Source organism: Sceloporus occidentalis, unplaced genomic scaffold (genome assembly GCF_023333645.1).
Source record: "Sceloporus occidentalis isolate IW3139 unplaced genomic scaffold, rSceOcc1.0.p SCAF_3, whole genome shotgun sequence".
Lineage (NCBI taxonomy): Eukaryota > Metazoa > Chordata > Lepidosauria > Squamata > Phrynosomatidae > Sceloporus > Sceloporus occidentalis.
Genome location: NW_028316983.1, coordinates 212,653,960 through 212,664,166, shown reverse-complemented (window position 1 = coordinate 212,664,166; position 10,207 = coordinate 212,653,960). Strand labels below are relative to the sequence as shown.

The following is a 10,207-nucleotide window of genomic DNA, read 5'->3' as shown; positions in this document are numbered from 1 at the left end:
TGGCATTTAGGACTTGCTAATTACATTACCTTTTACACCTGTGTGGCTCCTAATTGCTTTTGCTGAGTCATCCTGACTCTCACATACATGTTTTATTTCTTTCACTGTATATCCCATGCTGCTTTTTCCTTAACAGAAACTTGTCAAGAATACCCCATGATAGGGTCAAACCTTAGGATCTCCATAAGTCTGAAGCAACTTGAAGTCACACAACAAGAACAAACTCCCAAGTAAGATTGCCCAGTAATTCATTCATTATGATTGTGAACTAGAGTGGACAGTTCCCTCCTCTAAAGCATTCAGGGTCAATGCAACATTTTAGAGCTGAGAAATCATATAGATGGAAATACCAGGTTGCAACCCTACATACTCACTTGTTGCTGTGTGCCTTCAAGCTGTTTCTGACTTATGGTGACCCTAAGGTGAAACTATCATGGGGTTTTCTTAGCTGGATTTGTTCAAAAGAGGTTTGCCATTGCCTTCCCTTGAGGCTGAGAGCATGTGACTTGCCCAAGGTCACCTCATGGCTGAGTGAGGAATCCAACCCTGGTCCTAAGTGTTGCAGTCCAACACTCAAACTAATTTGCCATGACTCACACATACAAAGAAATAAACTCCACTAAACTCAAGGGCACGTAAACATGAAGAGGCTCAGACTGTGAATTTAGTATGCTTTTGCCCTGGGCCTTGAATTCCTCTGAGGGTTAAACAATCCACATAAATAAAATTAAGTTTCTCTTTGCCTGTCATTGCATCATGCAGAGAAGGCAAGATAACTTGTCACCAAATTTAGGGTGGGAGGGAGTGGTTTGACTTAACACAGCACCTATTTAGATTTTGTGAAATTCACTTGTGGTGGTGGTGGTGGTGGTGGTGGGGGTGGGGGGGGGGAGAGACATCATTATGGGGTCCCTCAAGGAGCCATTCTGTCTCCCATGCTTTTTAACATTTACATGAAACCGCTGGGAGAGATCATCCGGAGACATGGGGCGCGGGGTTATCAGTACGCTGATGACACCCAAATAGTTTTCTCTATGTCTCCGGCTGATGCAGTGACCGGGGATGGCGTCTCTCCTCTCGTGGCCTGTCTGGAGCCGGTAATGGGCTGGATGAGGGAAAACCGACTCAGTCTGAATCCAGAGAAAATGGAGGTACTTGTGATAGGTTCCCCTGGTCCAGGAATGGCGGTGGTTCCACCTGTCCTGAACGGGGTCACGCTTCCTGTGAAGGACTCCGTGCGCAGTCTGGGGGTGCTTCTTGATTCGTCGCTTCACCTCACATCTCAGGTGAATGCGACGGTCAAGAGCACCTGTTATCAGCTTCGGCTCATTCGCCAGCTGCGCCCATACCTGGCCCAGAGAGACCTTGAAACGGTGGTACATGCTCTGGTAACCTCTCGATTGGATTTCTGCAATGCGCTCTACATGGGGCAACCCTTATACCATACCCGGAAGCTACAGATGGTACAGAATATGGCAGCCAGACTGGTCACTGGTACTTCCAGGGCCAGTCATATTACACCTATACTTAAAGATCTGCATTGGCTGCCCATTCGCTTCCGGGCACAATACAAGGTGTTGGTAATAACCTATAAAGCCCTACATGGCTTGGGCCCAGGATACCTGGAGGACCGCCTCTCTCCATACATTCCGCCCCGCACCCTCAGAACATCCGGGCAGCAACTACTGAGGGTTCCAGGGGCTAGACTAGCCTCCACAATGAGGAGGTCATATTCCATCGTCGCCCCAACCCTCTGGAACACGCTGCCCATAGAGCTCCGCTTGGCCACCTCCCTGGTCCAGTTTAGGAAGGAACTAAAAACCTTCCTATTTCGATCAGCATTCCCCGAATCAAGCGCCAGCTAGTTTTCCCCCCTTCGACGGCAATGGCAGCTGGCTGATGGGGTTTTAGTTTTGTTTTTAATATGGTTGTATAGTATTTTAATTTTTATTGTAATTGTATTTGTATTGTTATTAATATGTTGTTAACCGCCCTGATCGTTGGAAGGGCGGTATACAAATAAAATCTTTATTTATTATTTTATTATTTTTTTAATTCAAAGTCGTGCATTTGGCATCCAAATGGGAAAGGCATGGGATGCATCTGCACTGCAGAAATAATCCACTTTGATACCACTTTAACTGCCATCAAATTCTGGAATTTGTAGTTCTGTGAGATAATTTACCCTACTCTGTGGTAAGTTCTGGTGCCGCAACAAACTACAGTTCCCAGAATTCCACAGCATTGAGCCACGGCAGTTAAACTGGTGTCAAACTGGACTGTTCCTGCAGTGCGAATGCAGCCATAGACTCTCCTGGCACCACACACTGAGCTGTAACACAAGGAACCGCAGGGGAGCAAATGTCAGGTGTTAGAAGTGTGCATCAGGCTGTGAATTGGAAGCTTGGATGGCCACACCACTATCCAAACACCCCTGCTTTGACATTTATCCCCCCCCCCCGCAAATGTCCCCTACATGATGGGGGGGGGGGTCATCTGGCCATCATCCATTAGAGTAGTTGAAACTGAACAATCATTAACTATGGTTAATGGTTCTCTACAACTGCACTGGGTCCTGCATCTACTATTAAATAAATCCAATTTCTCGTTCAGTTTTTCTTTCAATGCAGCAAAAACAAAAGTGCTTGAAACTAACACGATTTTAATACCCAAGGCTGTATCTGCACTTCAGAAATAATGCAGTTTGGAACCCCTTTGTCTGCCATGGCTCAGTTCTATGGAATTATGGAATTTGCTGTTTTGGGAGCTATTCTTTGACAGAGAGCTCTGCTGCCACAGCCAATGATAAATCCTAGGATTCCACAGCATTGAGCAATGGGAGCTAATCTGGTGTCAAACTGTATTGTTTCTGCAGTGCAGATGCAGGCCAAAACTAATGGCCCACAGGTTAACTACTTAGGTAAACTACTAAACTAGGTTAACTACTTCAGTAAATGTTTACATTAGATTGCAGCCTGAAATATTTAAGTAAGTCAACCATATGACTTTATGGGTTTTGATCTTTTTGGAGAGCAGACAGACGGCAGACAGGCGCCTGATTGTGCCTTTTTTCCCCAGGCATTCCTTACCGGATGAATGAATTGAGCGCATTAATTGAATCACAGTTGTCACCTTGCAGTGCGGGACACAATCTGCCTGCTCGACTTGATAACATCAATGCATTGTGTTAGCTAGGACTGTGCAAAAAGTTTCCTTGTCACCTATCACGTTGCAGCAAGAAAAGCAAGCATTGTGTAGTTGTTTAAGGGTTGGACTAAGACACTGGGGAAACCAGGATTCGAATCTCAGCTCAGCCATGGAAACCCACTGGATGGCCTTGGGCAACGCACACTCTCGGCCTCGGAGGAAGGCAATGGCAAAGCCCCTCTCAACAAATCTTGCTGAGAAAACCTTGTGGTAGGGTTGCCTTAGGGTCACCATAAGCTGGAAATAACTTGAAGGCACACAGCAAGCAAAAGTCGCCTTGCAACATGGCACACAATCTGCCTGCTTGACTGGATAACATCACTGCATTGTGTTAACTAGGACTGTCTGTATGACAGGTTTCTTTGTCACCTTTCATGTTTTGGCAAGGAGAGCAAGCAATGATTTGAGTGTTGTACTAAAACACTGGGGAGACCAAGGTTTGAATCCCCGCAGAGCCATGGAAACTCACTGTGTGGCTTTGGGCATATCTCACGCTCTCAGCCTCCTCCAAACAAACCCCTTCTGAATAAATTGTGCCAAGAAAACCTCGTACTGTAATAGGTTAGGATCACCCTAAGTCAGAAATGACTGGAAGATACGCAGCAAGCAAAAGTTGCTTTGCAACATGGCACACAATCCGCCTGTTTGAGTTAATAACATCACTGCATCTTGTTATTGGACTTTAATTTTTACCTCCTGGATGTAAAGAATTTCTCAGTACCAATGTGGTCAGAAGGAGGAAGGGCCTGCTTGCATCAATACCTACCTCTCTATTACCATCTGGACTGAGAACAACCACATCTTACCAAATGCAGGCCTATGAGTAACATCACCTTTCCCCCTCCCTCCTGTATGATTTTTCAAGAGCTAATATGGTGTGGTGGTTTCAGCATTGGGCCATGACTCTGAAGACCAGGGTTCGAATCCCCGCTGGGCCACTGGGTGACCTGGGCCAAGTCACACTCTCTCAGGGTGACCAGATGTCATAACCGCAGAGGAGGACAAGGCACCACTTTAAGGCTGCATCCACACTGGAGAAATAACCCAGTTTGGCACCGCTTTAAATGCCCCGGCTCAAGGCTATGGCATTCTGGGAGCTGGAGTTTGTTGTGGGCCCAGAGCGGAGCCCAGAACTCGCAACCTTGTGGTTTTGAGTAAATGGCTGCAATACAGGCATTTAACCACTGCGCCACCAGGGCTACTTTATTAATAATACATAGAGTGTATTAAAATTTCTCCTGGACAGAAGGTTGAAATGTAGGAGATGTCCTGGAAAAGGAGGACGCCTGGCCCCACACTGCGGCAACGAGAGGGAAAAAAAACATCATTAGAAGCAGCAGCAGCAGCAGCAGCAGCCTCAGCTCAGCATGCTTCAAAACCACCACGAACTACGAATCCCAGCAGGCCGTGCGACGCGAGGGGCGGGGCGGAAAGAGAAGGCTCGGTTTTAGCCGACGGGAGTCCATCCCGCGCTGCCTTGTGGGGCTTGTAGTTCTGGGGGAAATAAAGGCGGACTGCTTTGTTTACGCGTCTGGCTCGCGAAGCATGTCGGGGGTTGTAGTCAAGCGGCGGCCAGGAGGGCTGGATGGGAAGAAGGAGCGAGGCAGGCGTCCCCGAGGCAGGTAGGCGCCTCCGCCTTGTTGCTGGCTTCCTCCGCTCAGAGGAAGAGGAAGAGGAGGCCCAGGGACCGGGAGGAGAGGCTGAGGACTCGGTGGAAGAGCTGGTGAGTGGACCCAGGGGTTAGGCTCCCCTCCAGCCCTCCCTTGCTCAGGGCTCCCAGGGGCGTCCTTCCCAGAATTAGGGCTTTTTTTTTGGGGGGGGGGGGGAACCAGGGCAGTCCTCCTTTGGTCTTTCCGGGACCCCTCCTCCATTTCCACCTCCTTCTGTCCAGGAGCATTTGCCAAAAGGCCCTCCATTTTGAGCAGGACTAAGAAGCATGAATTTGTATTTCTGTGAGTGACCCTTTATTTGGCCATATCCAGGATGACCAGGCGTCCTCCTTTCTTCAACAAGGTCCGTCCTACTTTTCAACCTCTTTCTGTCCAGGAGGAATTGCCAAAAGGTCCTCAATTTTGAGCAGAACTAAGAAGCATGAATTCAGATTTATATGAGCGTATTGAGTTTTGATTTTGTCACATCCAGAGTGACCAGGCGTCCTCCTTTTCCCCCTGTCCTGGCCAACATTTCCACCTGCTTCTGTCCAGGATAACTTCCAAATGTCCTCCCTTTTGGGCATGACTAAGAAGCATAGATTGACATTTATAGGAGTGATCATAGCCTTTATTTGGGAACATCCTACTTTTTTTGAATGTCCAACATTTTGTGGTGAGGACATCTCAAGAAACAGGAGTACTTCTGGGACACTCCTCAGGGTGCATCTGTTGTGGTTGTTGTTGTGGTTGTTGTTGCTGTGTGCCTTCAAGTCATTTCTGACTAATGACAATCCTATCATGGCCAAAATGATCAAACACATCTGAGAAGTAGACTGAAGTCTATGAAAGCTCATGCTGCCAACTTCTTTCTTTCAGTTAGTCTCAAAGATGCTACAATAATCAATGCTATATATGCTAATCCTATCATAGGGTTTCCTTGGCAGGTTTCTTCAGAGCAGGGTTGCTCCTGCCATCCTCTGAGGCTGAGAGATTGTGACTTGCCCAAAGTCACCCAGTGGGTTTCATGTCCAGTTCTGGTCTCCCGGTGTCCTAGTCCATCTGATCTTCTTCTTGTTGCTGTTGTTGTGTGCCTTCAAGTCATTTCCAATTTATGGTGACCCTGAAATTGGCTAAGCTGGGAATCAAACCTTGGTCTCCCAGTATCCAGGTAGACCAGATGCCTCCTAATTGCAAAGAAGGACGAGGCACCACAAAAAAAGGAAGGACATTTGAGAACAATGTTGGACACTAGCAAATAAAAGCTGAAAACATTGTTATAAATGCAAATTCATGCTTCCTAGCCATGTTCAAAGTGGAGGACATTTTGAAATTCCTCCTGGACAAAAGGTTGAAATGGATGACAGGTCTTGGAAAAGGAGGATGTCTGGTCACCCAGTGCCCTAGTCCATCTGTTGTTGTTGTTGCTGCTGCTGTGTGCTTTCAAGTCAGTTCTGACTCATGGTACCCTATCATGGGGTTTTCTTGGCAATTTTTTTCAGAGCAGTCTTTGCCATTGCCTTCCCTGAGGCTGAGAGAGTGTGACTTGTTCAAGGACACCCAGTCGGTTTCATGATTGAGTTGGGAGTCCAACCCTGGTCCTAGTCCATCTGTTGTTGTTGCTGCTGCTGCTGCATGCCTTCAGGTCATTTCTGACTTATGGAAACCCTAATTTGGTTTAGGTTGCCATACGTCAGGTCATTTCTGACTTATGGCAACTTTAAAACCCACCTTAACTGTGGGTTTATGTGTTTTTGATTATGTTTGTATTTTAACATGCTGTACCCCACCTTAAGCCTTGAGGAGAGTTGGGAAACAAATTTATTATCATCATCATCATGGGATTTTCTTGGCCAGATTTGTTCACAGGAGGCTTGCCATTGCCATCCTCTGAGGCTGAGAGAGTGCAGTTTGCCCAAGGTCCCCCCCAGTGGGTTTCATGGCCAAGCAGGGAAACAAACCTTGGTCTCCCAGTGTCTTAATCCATCTATTGTTATTGTTGTTGTTTTGTGCCTTCAAGTCATTTCAGATTTATGGCAGAAATAATCCAGTCTGAAACCGCTTTAATTGCCTTGGCTCAGTGCTAGTGGAATCCTGGGAATTGTAGTTTATTGTAGCATCAGAGCTCTCTGGCTAAATATCTCACCAGCCTACAATTCCCAGGATTCCACAGCATTCAGCCCTGGCAGTTAAAGCAGTGCCAAACAGGATTATTTCTGCATTGCAGATGCCGCCCTAACACCAGTGGCTGAATATCATCACTGTTTTGTGGATTTTGGATGTTACTGTACATTGCTATATGGTCAACAAGAGCCAGCGTGGCAAACCCCTCTGAATAGGGTTGCCATCATGGAGGACCTCCAAACCGGGACAAATGTAGGACCAGGTTTGAAAATGTAGGACTTTTTTTTTTAATTTCCTGGCTAGGAAATTAAAAAAAAGTCCTACATTTTCAAACCCTGTCCTCCTCCTCCCGGCTTCGGAGGACGCCTAGGCTCTCTCCCAAGCCGGGAGGAGGAACAGGGGCCGCTTGGAATCGCGCCGCGGTTCCAGTGGCCTCTTCCTCCTCCCGGCTTCGGAGGACGCCTAGGCCGCCTCCCAGGCCGGGAAGGGGCGCGGGGAAGCTTGGCACCGTGGCGATCGCCGCGGTGCCAGGCTTCCTCCTCCTCCTCCCGCCCTGGGAGGGCTCCTAGGCCGGCTCCCAGGCCGAGAAGGGCGGGGGGAAGCCTGGCATCGCGGCGATTGCCGCGGTGCCAGGCTTCCTCCTCCTCCTCCCGCCCTGGGAGGGCTCCTAGGCCGGCTCCCAGGCCGAGAAGGGCGGGGGGAAGCCTGGCATCGCAGCGATCGCCGCGGTGCCAGGCTTCCTCCTCCTCCTCCCGCCCTGGGAGGGCTCCTAGGCCGGCTCCCAGGCCGAGAAGGGCGGGGGGAAGCCTGGCATCGCGGCGATCGCCGCGGTACCAGGCTTCCTCCTCCTCCTCCCGCCCTGGGAGGGCTCCTAGGCCGGCTCCCAGGCCGAGAAGGGCGGGGGGAAGCCTGGCATTGCGGCGATCGCCGCGGTGCCAGGCTTCCTCCTCCTCCTCCCGGCCTGGGAGGGCTCCTAAGCCGGCTCCCAGGCTGAGAAGGGTGGGGGGAAGCCTGGCATCGCGGCGATCGCCGAGGTGCCAGGTTTCCTCCTCCTCCTCTTGGCCTGGGAGGGAGCCTAGGCCGGCTCCCAGGCCGGGAAGGAGGCGGGGGCCGCCCCTCATCGCGGCGATCGCCGCGGTGGGAAGCGGCCTCCTCCTCCTCCCTGGCCTCGTGGAGGCCTTGACCCCGCGGCCGGAGCTCCGACCGCGGAGCTGCCTCGAAGGCCTCGCTGGGGCCCGGGAGGGAGCGTCTCCGCGGCTGGAGCTCCAACCGCGGAGAGCCTTCCCAGGCCTCAGCAAGGCCTTGGAGCCGCCGCGGGGCCTGAGGTGGCCGCGGTGGGCGGGGCCGTCCCGGTTTGGGCGCCAAACCGGGCCGGGACCAGGACAGCACCGCCCAAACCGGGATTGTCCCGCCTCCCGGCGGGATATGGCAACCCTACCTCTGAACAAATCTTGCTAAGAAAATCCTGTAACAGGTTTGTTGTGACTAGCCCTCTGGGAGATCAGTGTTCAATTTCCTTTGAAGCCACAGAAACCCACCAGGTAACCTTGGGCAAATCACACTTTCTCAGCCTTAGAGGACACCAATGGCAAATACCCTCTGACAAAGCACATATCTCCTTGCTGTGGCCGCTGTGTGCCCAGAGAGGGCATGTGGGCCATACATTTGCCAACATGTGATTAGGACTTCTAGAGGCTGGGAAAACCACTGTCACACTTTCTCAGCCTAAGAGGCAAGAAAAATCTTACCAAGTGAACCCTAGGATAGCACTCCACACATAGGAGTCAACTTGAAGGCATGCAGCAACAAGCTTTCTGTTTTCTAGTGGCATCTGCGATTCTTATTGCTTTGTTGCTTGTCATTTTTATCTTTTTAACTATATTTTATTCTTTGATATCCATTCTGTTTTAATATAACACTTTTCTATGTTTTTAATGGTACTGTTTTAATCTTGTAAGCCTTTCTGAGTTCCAGTTTTGGGGAAAGGGCAGGATATAAATAAATATAACAACAACAACAACGTTCTCTCTGAATTGATGGTATTTTGATTTGAGTGGAGGCAGGGGAACATTTTAAGACTCCCAAAGGTCCTTGAGATGGGCCCAGACAGTTTGCTGGTGGTAATCTTTAATCTTTAAATAATACTGTTTAATCTTTTGTCTTGTTGTTCAGTCTAAAAATTAAGATTATTTTTTCTGAGTCTTTGTGGATAGAATGGGCTACATATAATTAAGTTATTTATTATTGGAAAGCAGAGTGTGCTTATAGTGAGATATAGCTTTAGAGTCCAAAAGCAATACCCAAATAAGATAAAACTGAATTGAAACATAGATCATGCATAGTAAAGGTAGCCTTAGATCTTGTCTGATACCACCCACTTCAAGGGTAGGAACACTGGAGTGCAAATGACAGTTCCTGTCTGCAGTTGATAATGTCCCTTAGCTATACAGAAACACATAACTGTTCTGTTCTGTTATAGATAGAGACCTGCACCATCAACCAGATATCTGAGAATCTGAGAAATACTGGTATTTCCGTTAGGAGGTTAATCAGTTCATTGCCCTTTGGTATTAGTGCAACTTACTCCTGGTTTAGAGAGTTTTGTTGTTAAATGCCTTTGAATAGATCTTGACTCCTGGTGACCCTGTGGATGAGATACCTACAAGTCTCCCTATCATCCTGTGCTCTGCTTAGGTCCTGTAAATCCACATACATGGTCTCCTTAAGAGTCCATTCATCTGGTATGAGGTCTTCCTCTCTTTCTACTTCCCTCTACCTTCCCTACCATTATTGTCTTTTCCAATGAGCCATGACTTCTCATGATGTGATCAAAGTGTATGTCCACAAATCTTCCTTCCTTGTGCAGGTTGCTTCCTCTTCTGGGTTGACTCCTATTTGTATTAGATGTTGAGTAACAAAAAAACAACAACACCATACTTCAAAATTTAAACAGAGCAGTGAAGCATAGGGGGTCTTGGAGATGTCTCATCCATAGGATCGCCATGGGTTGAGATCGACTTGAGAACAGCTAACAACAACATTTTCAAGCTGTTGATGGTGGAATCTGTGGATGCAGAATCTGTGGATGTGGAGGGCCAAGTGCATCTTGACATGTGTCTTTGCTAAGTTGAGATCTTTTATCTCTCAGATAACTCTTCACATTTAGTCCCAGATAAATTGCCTTCATCAAAAGTTAGAAAGTAGTATAAAGCCCACTCTACTTCATA

The 10,207-nt window shown here is 48.4% G+C and overlaps 1 protein-coding gene across 10 annotated transcripts in view; it reads left to right on the top strand.

Annotated features, from left to right (window-relative positions):
* The first annotated feature begins 4,767 nt into the window (after positions 1–4,767).
* LOC149317455 (sorting nexin-16-like) overlaps positions 4,768–10,207 on the top strand; it is a 48,423-nt gene continuing 42,983 nt past the window's right edge. For all 10 annotated transcript variants that reach the window (XR_016280640.1, XR_016280639.1, XR_016280635.1 and 7 more), the window contains exon 1: positions 4,768–4,930. The gene's annotated coding sequence lies outside the window, so the exon portion shown is untranslated. The remainder of the gene's footprint in view (positions 4,931–10,207) is intronic.